The 7,120-nt window shown below is 44.9% G+C and overlaps 1 pseudogene; it reads right to left on the reverse strand.

Annotated features, from left to right (window-relative positions):
• Positions 1-634: 634 nt before the first annotated feature.
• LOC120970051 (U4 spliceosomal RNA) lies at positions 635-785 on the reverse strand (annotated as a pseudogene).
• Positions 786-7,120: the final 6,335 nt, after the last annotated feature.

The following is a 7,120-nucleotide window of genomic DNA, read 5'->3' on the forward strand; positions in this document are numbered from 1 at the left end:
AGTAGTTCTGTTTGCCTTTTGTTGCATGGGTTCAGGTTCCACGATGGTTGACAATGAAAGGTAAGGTAAGGAATCTTTTGTATTAACCAGGGTCCTTATTCTTGTCATTTTTAGGGCTTCTTTAGTTAAAAGGATTTTACAAACTTAGGAATATGATGGAAAAAGAGTAGAAGATAAATGTCATGATCTGTGGAAACCTACAGGACTGAAAACACAAGAATTCCTCATAGCCTATGTACTTGAAGCTTTATGCTGTAACAATGACAAACTATCTTGTTCTATCACATGCCACATTGCTAAGTACCACTACCAAAGAACATAGTCTGACTTGCAAACTTCTGAAAAAAAAAACAGTAGAAAATTTGAATTCAATTTTAAGCCAGAGGCCTTCAGTTGAAAGCCTTGGTTAGCATTTGGTTTATAAGTCAGGCATGGACTTTTAGGCATTTGATTTCACTAATAAAAAATGTTTAATATGCACATGATTAAAGGCCCTAAAATCCATGCCCTGACTGAACTACTTTATCTGATCGAAGCAAAAACTAAGGTAGAGCAAAACCCTTGAAGAAAAAAGTAAAATCAAGCAAAGTTTGGTTTCAAGTCAAGATTTCAAATTTTGATATTGAATTTGTAGGGCCTTGCCCTCTCCAAGGAGAGGGGGCCCTTTCAGAAATTCTCAGTGACCCATGAGGGCCAAAGAGGGGGTTTGGAAATAGTTTTCAACCAGCAATTGACGCGCCTCGGTATTACCTCACTAGCTGCGTCATTGCCCCAAGCGCAAAGATACCTTCTCCCGTTCGCCCACGGCCCCGTCTTTATACCCAGCTCCATCCCGTCCACCCCACTCTGTAGCCGAGGTGGGACTAATTGTGACGACCAGCAACAAACCGATGTAGCTCACGGGACTAAGCTAGCAAACGTGGGCCGCTTCTCTGCTCGCACCTTTTCCACTGCGTAGGAAGAATTTCAGCCCATGAGTGAACGTGCTCTGCTCACAACTTGCTGAACGTGGGACCTAAATAAAAAAGTAAAAGAAATGGTGAACGTGGGCCTAGGGAGGTGGCCCATCGAACACATACTCAGCCAGACCGATGGTTAGCATCTCTTGAGTGTGCCCCTTCTGCATCTTATGGAGCAGTCATCAAAGAAATTCTAGAGCGGTCTTCGGACTTTCATTTATGTAACATAGTTCATGAATTTAGGAGCTCAAATTTTGAAGCTCACAAACTAGCAAAGCATGTACTTTCTCTCGGGGATGGCCGTCATGTTTGGTTAGGTCATCCTGGGAACCTTTCTTTCGTCTCTATAAACATCGTGACGGGTTAATAAAGGCTTTGTGAGTTTGTCTTAAAAAAAAAATCTCTTGAGTGTGCCCTCTGCCTGACTAACGCCTAGCGTCTCCCAAGAAATAACATACTTCTAAATATGTGTAAAGAAATAATTTAAAATGATCCACTTGGTGGAAATAAATCGTCATTTTGATTTTTCTATTACAAGTGTGATCTAATATGTATTATAGAAAAAGTGCAACTATCTCAAGGCAATAATTGGTTAATCCGTGCAAACAACGGACAATGGCGCATATGTTGTCCATCGCCCCTGATGAGACTATTCTTCGCGTGCTGGAGCGGTTCTTGGACATTTTTTTTAACACCCACAGTCCTTACCACTTCATCTTGCTTGTGACCGTATAATCTCCTCCAGGTTCATGTGTGGCTGGCAAGGCCAGCACTTCGTCTATCAGCCGTTTCACGACAGCTGGCGTGTGGGTCTACCTCCTTATTTGGCGTTTGATTTGATTTTGTTTTCTTGATAAATGCCATTTGATTAGAGGGTAAAATCCATGGTGGGGCAGCCTAGCTAGCGCACGCGCCATGTCGCTGGGGTACTCAACATTATTCGCTCCTAAGTAAAAATCAGCAGCTTCCGTTCTTACAAAAATAACCAGTTTTTTTATAGAATAAATTATGAATTTCAATATCATCATGAATTTTTTAAATATGCATTGATTTCGAAAAAATCATAGTTTTAAAAATATTCACATTTTAATTCGTTTTCAATTCATTTTTTTAATATTCATGAATTAAAAAAAGATGACCATGAATTTAAAATTCCATGAGCTTTATATTTTCCCCTTAATTTCGAAAATATTCACGAATTGTTTTAAAACTACAAAATTTAAAAAAAAATCACGCCTTTAAAAAATGTTCATTGATTTGAAAAAAATCATGGTTTTAAAAATATTCAAACTGAAAAAATTCATGCATTGAAAAAGAAAAAAAGAAAAGGATAATGGAAATGGAAAAGGAAAAACAATAAAGATAGAAGGAAGAAATAAATCGCTAAAACTGGAAGAAACCCGGTGGAAAAGCATAAAACAAACACACAAAAAAGAAAAAGCGAACGAAACCTTGTAGACCAAAAGAAAACTAGATTAAAAAAATATAAAAATGGCTACAACACTCCACACCGGGCTAGCGCATACATTTAAACGCGTGCGATATAGCCACTATATGTCGCAAAAGTCAAAGAATTGGAAATTACATGACTGAGTGTTTGTATTTTTTTACTGCATGCTACACCTTCACTAGTAGAAAAAAGGCCATTTGTTTCGGTTCATAAGGCCCATCTGTCCCGGTTGGGGAACCGGGACTAAAGGGTCGTTACTAATGCCTAGGCCTTTAGTCCCGGTTCTTATACTAACCGGGACAGATGGGCCTCCACGTGGCCCGTGCTGCGAGCCCAGGAAGGAGGCCCTTTAGTCCCGGTTGGTGGCACCAACCGGAACCAATAGGCATCCACGCGTCAGCTGTTCAGGGGCTAGGGTTTTTGTTTTTTTTTCTGAAAGGGGGTGGATTTGGGGGTTTTGTATGGTTAATTAAGGTGTTTCATATATTGTGTTAGGTAGCTAATTAATTAATAGAGAGAAGTGTCCTCTCTTATCTCCATGCTTGGTCGACGCTACGTACTATACGTATAGAGAGGCCCTCGACACGCTAGCTAGTAAGAAAATAAAGGAAACCATTAAGTACAGAAGTTCGTCATGCATACCGAGAGAAGTGATCGACCTCTCCTCCTCCGAGAGATTGGTCGAACAACAAGTTTTCATATTATCTATCCGACGCTACTGGCTACATACATATACAATATGTAAGATCTCTTACAATCCCCTAGCATTTGAACTCAACTTCCACATGGTATTCTCCGGCTTTATTGATGACGTGGTCAAGAAAGAATCCCGCCAATTCCTCTTGAATTGCTTTCATGCAATCTTGTGATAGGAGTTCATTCCGCATCTGCCACGTCTAATTTGAAGAAGGGGGTTAATACATATATATGAATGAAACTCAACAGAAATGATGGTGTAACAAAATAAAATTGTGAATATTATTGCTTACGCACTTCATATTGTCTTTTAAAGTAGCCCCGCTTATCTTTGCAAGTCGCGTTGTAGATGAACTCGCACACGTAGTATCCATAGTAATCATTCCCTTGTTCCTGCCACAAGCACTTTGCGAGAAATAGAGGTCAATCAAACTGATAATGAAGCATTATAAATGGCATTGATGAAAGTAGCTAGTATCAACGGGAGATGCGCGCAACTAGCTAGCTAGTAGTACTTACTTTCGGGTATGTATATCGCAGCTCCTTCGGCAGTCCCGGAGCTTCTGCGGTGAACTGTTTTCAAACCCTGCAAGACAAAAAAACTAATTATTACTTGAGATATCAGGAAATGAACAAAAAGTTGCAGATATGGTGCGATAATGATTGATTGAACTTACTTGTTGAGAATTTTAGTCATGTCCGCATAGGTCCCGGGATCTTTTCGTCTCGAGTCTAAGACGGTTACTAGTCCCCGCTCAAGCTTAATCTCCAGGAGAATATAGTGGAAGCTGCGCACGCATGCATAACTCATCAATTACATTACTATAACCTCGCTCGAGTAATAAGGGAAACCGAATATGCACACGACAGTAACACTCACTTGAAGTTGTAAGGAAAGAGTATTAAATCTTTGTTTTGATTTATTAGCAATGATTTGAGCAAGTTGGCCTCGACATCATTGGCGCTCTTTTTAATCTAAAATTCATCTATGAGATTGTGTTGATGAACCCAATATCATACATTTTTGCTTTTCTGCACTCGACGATCTTCAATCTGCATAATATAGTGAGGATAATTATAAATACATGCAATGAAAAAGCTGAGCTATATATAGAGACTTAATGAGAGAAGTAGTACTTACAGACAGTAGCAAGTGACCGTTAATTTATCGAGGGCCTTTTGATTGAAGAACTGGAAGACCTCCTCAAATGGAACATGCAACAGATCAATTCCAACGAGGTCGTGCTCCTCTTTAACTCTCAGATACAAAGTATTCGTCCCCCAGACTCTTTGCAGGTTTTCATGTACCAATCATGGAATCTTCGCATCATCGTTGTTAGAGATTTTTTATCTTTGACGAGAGGCTTCCCGTACTCGTATCTGTGTTCGTCCACCTCCAAGAAATCATAATGTACATCATCGGGCAGGTAATCTCCAAGATTTCTATAACCGGGCACCATCCCCGGAGCATTAGCGACGATGTCGCTAGACACATTGAGCGGGGGGCACGATTGGTCGCTTGTTCGCCGAGCTGGGCAATTTTTTTCCCAGCTGCTCGTCGTTCTTTTAACCTTTGATCACTGACAGTACTTCCCGACCGCTCCGCTTCGAGATATGCCTTTTCAGTAACGCGCTCATAGTTGGTTTTCGACGAAGACTTTGGTGGTTTTCTCAGGGCATCGATAGTGCGCTTTGCTTTCACCGGATCTACCTTCTCCTCCGGAGGTGGATGTCTCTCTGCTTTCGCCCCTTCAAAGAAGTCCTTCACTTCTTTTTGCATGATCTTCTTGTTTTCTTCCACGGTCATCTCGTACGGTAACTTCTCTAGAGGCTTGAGAGGTGGACCGTATCTGTATTGCCTCCCGCCTCTGGCTGTACTGCTAGACGCTGGAGCAGACGGAGCGGCTGCGGCTGTCTTCTTTCGTGCTTGCTTACGAGGCGGAGGAGAAGGACTACGACGCGCCGGAGCAGCCGGGGCAGCGGCGGGTCTCTTCCGCCCTTGCTGGCGAGGCGGAGAAGGAGGAGGCTGGTGGCTGCTCGGGCGCGCCGGCGCAGGCAGAGAAGGAGGCGGAGTGCCGCCACGCGCCGGAGAAGGAGGCTGAGTGCCCTGATCGTCACTCGCCGGAGGAGGAGGCGGAGTGCCCTGACTCGCCGGAGGAGGAGGAGGCGGAGGCGTCCAGTTCGGAAGGTTGATGAGCTCCTTCCGCCATAGGCATGGAGTCTTCAGACAAGAACCCAGCCGAGTCTCCCCGTCACCCGTAGGGTGGTCAAGCTGGAGGTCCTCAAATCCTTCTGTGATTTCATCCACCATCACCCTAGCATATCCTTCTGGAATCGGCCGGCAGTGAAAAGTTGCGCCAGGTTCAGGAGGTGCAACAGAGCCTACGGCCGCCTTGACTTTCAATTCCATCCACTGCGTCATAAGGTGGCAATGCTGAGACTCCGTGATAGCATCTACGGGGTAGCTAGCGGGACCCGTGAAGACAGGCTCCTGAAGCAGCTCCGTGGAAGCCACGCTGCTTCTCCGTTGAGATGGCGGGGTAGCTTCGGGTGTAGCTTCGGCAGGTCGCGTGCTGCGAACTGCGTCTCGTTCCTCTAGCGCTTGTACCCTTGCGTGCAGCGCATGTAGTTGGGTCAACTCCTTTTTCTTCTTCCTCTCCCGGCGTTTGTAACCGCCTGCGTCGGGAAATCCAGCCTTCCACGAAAGGGAGCCTGGCGTGCCTCGTGTCCGTCCGGGGTGCTCAGGATTCCCGAGGGCCTCTGTGAGCTCGTCGTTCTCTCTGTCCGGAACGAAGGTCCCTTGCTGCGCTTTTTCGATATACTCCTGAAGCTTCTCGATGGGTGTGTTCAGCTGCTCGTTGGTCCAAACGCACTTCCCTGTTACAGGGTCCAATTTTCCCCCAACCCCGAAGAACCAAGTCCTGCAACGGTCTGGCCAGCGTCGCGTCTCTGGTTCGATCCCTTTATCAATGAGGTCATTCTCAGCCTTGTCCCACAACGGCCGGGCTTTCAGGTAGCCACCTGACCCCGTGCGATGGTGATGCTTCTTCTTTGCAGCATTCTTCTTGTTTGTCGCTGACATCTTCACCGCTCTCTCAGATTTCTTTTTGGTGACAAATGCAGGCCACTGATCTTTGATCTTCTCAAATCGGCCGATGAATTCTGGAGTCTTGTCTTGGTCGACAAACGATGATTTCAGCTCATTCTTCCACCTCCTGAATAGCTCAGCCATCTTCCTAAGAGCATAAGCCTTGATCATTGGCTTTTTAACTGGATTCTCCGGATCTTCCTCTGGCGGGAAGGTGAAATTTTCCTGCAGCGCGGTCCAAAGATCAGCTTTCTGCCTATCGCTGACATAAGACACCTGAGAGTCTATGTCCTTAGGCTTCAACCATTGCTCGGTGCTGATCGGGATCATGTCCCTAACTAGAACCCCGCACTGAGCATTAAATTTTTGCTTGGTCCGGAGGGGTTCAATCGGTTGGCCAGCGCGATCAAGTTCGATGATCGTGTACCTTTCATCCGTGCGCAACTTTCTCTTCGGGCCTCGTTTCGTTACCGAAGTGTTGCTCGATCCGGAGGGCTAGAAAAGAAGAAAAAGAAGAGAGTTAATATGTGTACATACCAAAAACAATTAATGCATCAATTAGCTATATAGTCAGCACATGCTTAATTAATTAATATATATACCTGGCCGGACTCCGTTCGGTCACCGGAGCCGTCATCACGGTGTCCTTCCCCCTCCATTCGGTCACCGGAGCCGTCATCACGGTGTCCTTCCTCCTCCATTGTTTGATCATCGTCGTAGCCTGCTTCTTCATCCTGTCTTTCCAGACCATCGGTGCATGTGTCGTTGAGAAACGGCAGAACGGCATCACTTCCATGTGCGATTATCTCCCCCAACACCGCTTCTTTTGCTTCGTCTCGGGGGTGCGGATCCATAGTTTCTGCAAATATTTACAACATGGCAATTATTATTCAAATATTTACAACACGGCAACGCTTCAAGGGTTTG

The sequence above is a fragment of the Aegilops tauschii genome, chromosome 7 (genome assembly GCF_002575655.3).
Source record: "Aegilops tauschii subsp. strangulata cultivar AL8/78 chromosome 7, Aet v6.0, whole genome shotgun sequence".
Classification (NCBI taxonomy): Eukaryota; Viridiplantae; Streptophyta; class Magnoliopsida; order Poales; family Poaceae; genus Aegilops; species Aegilops tauschii.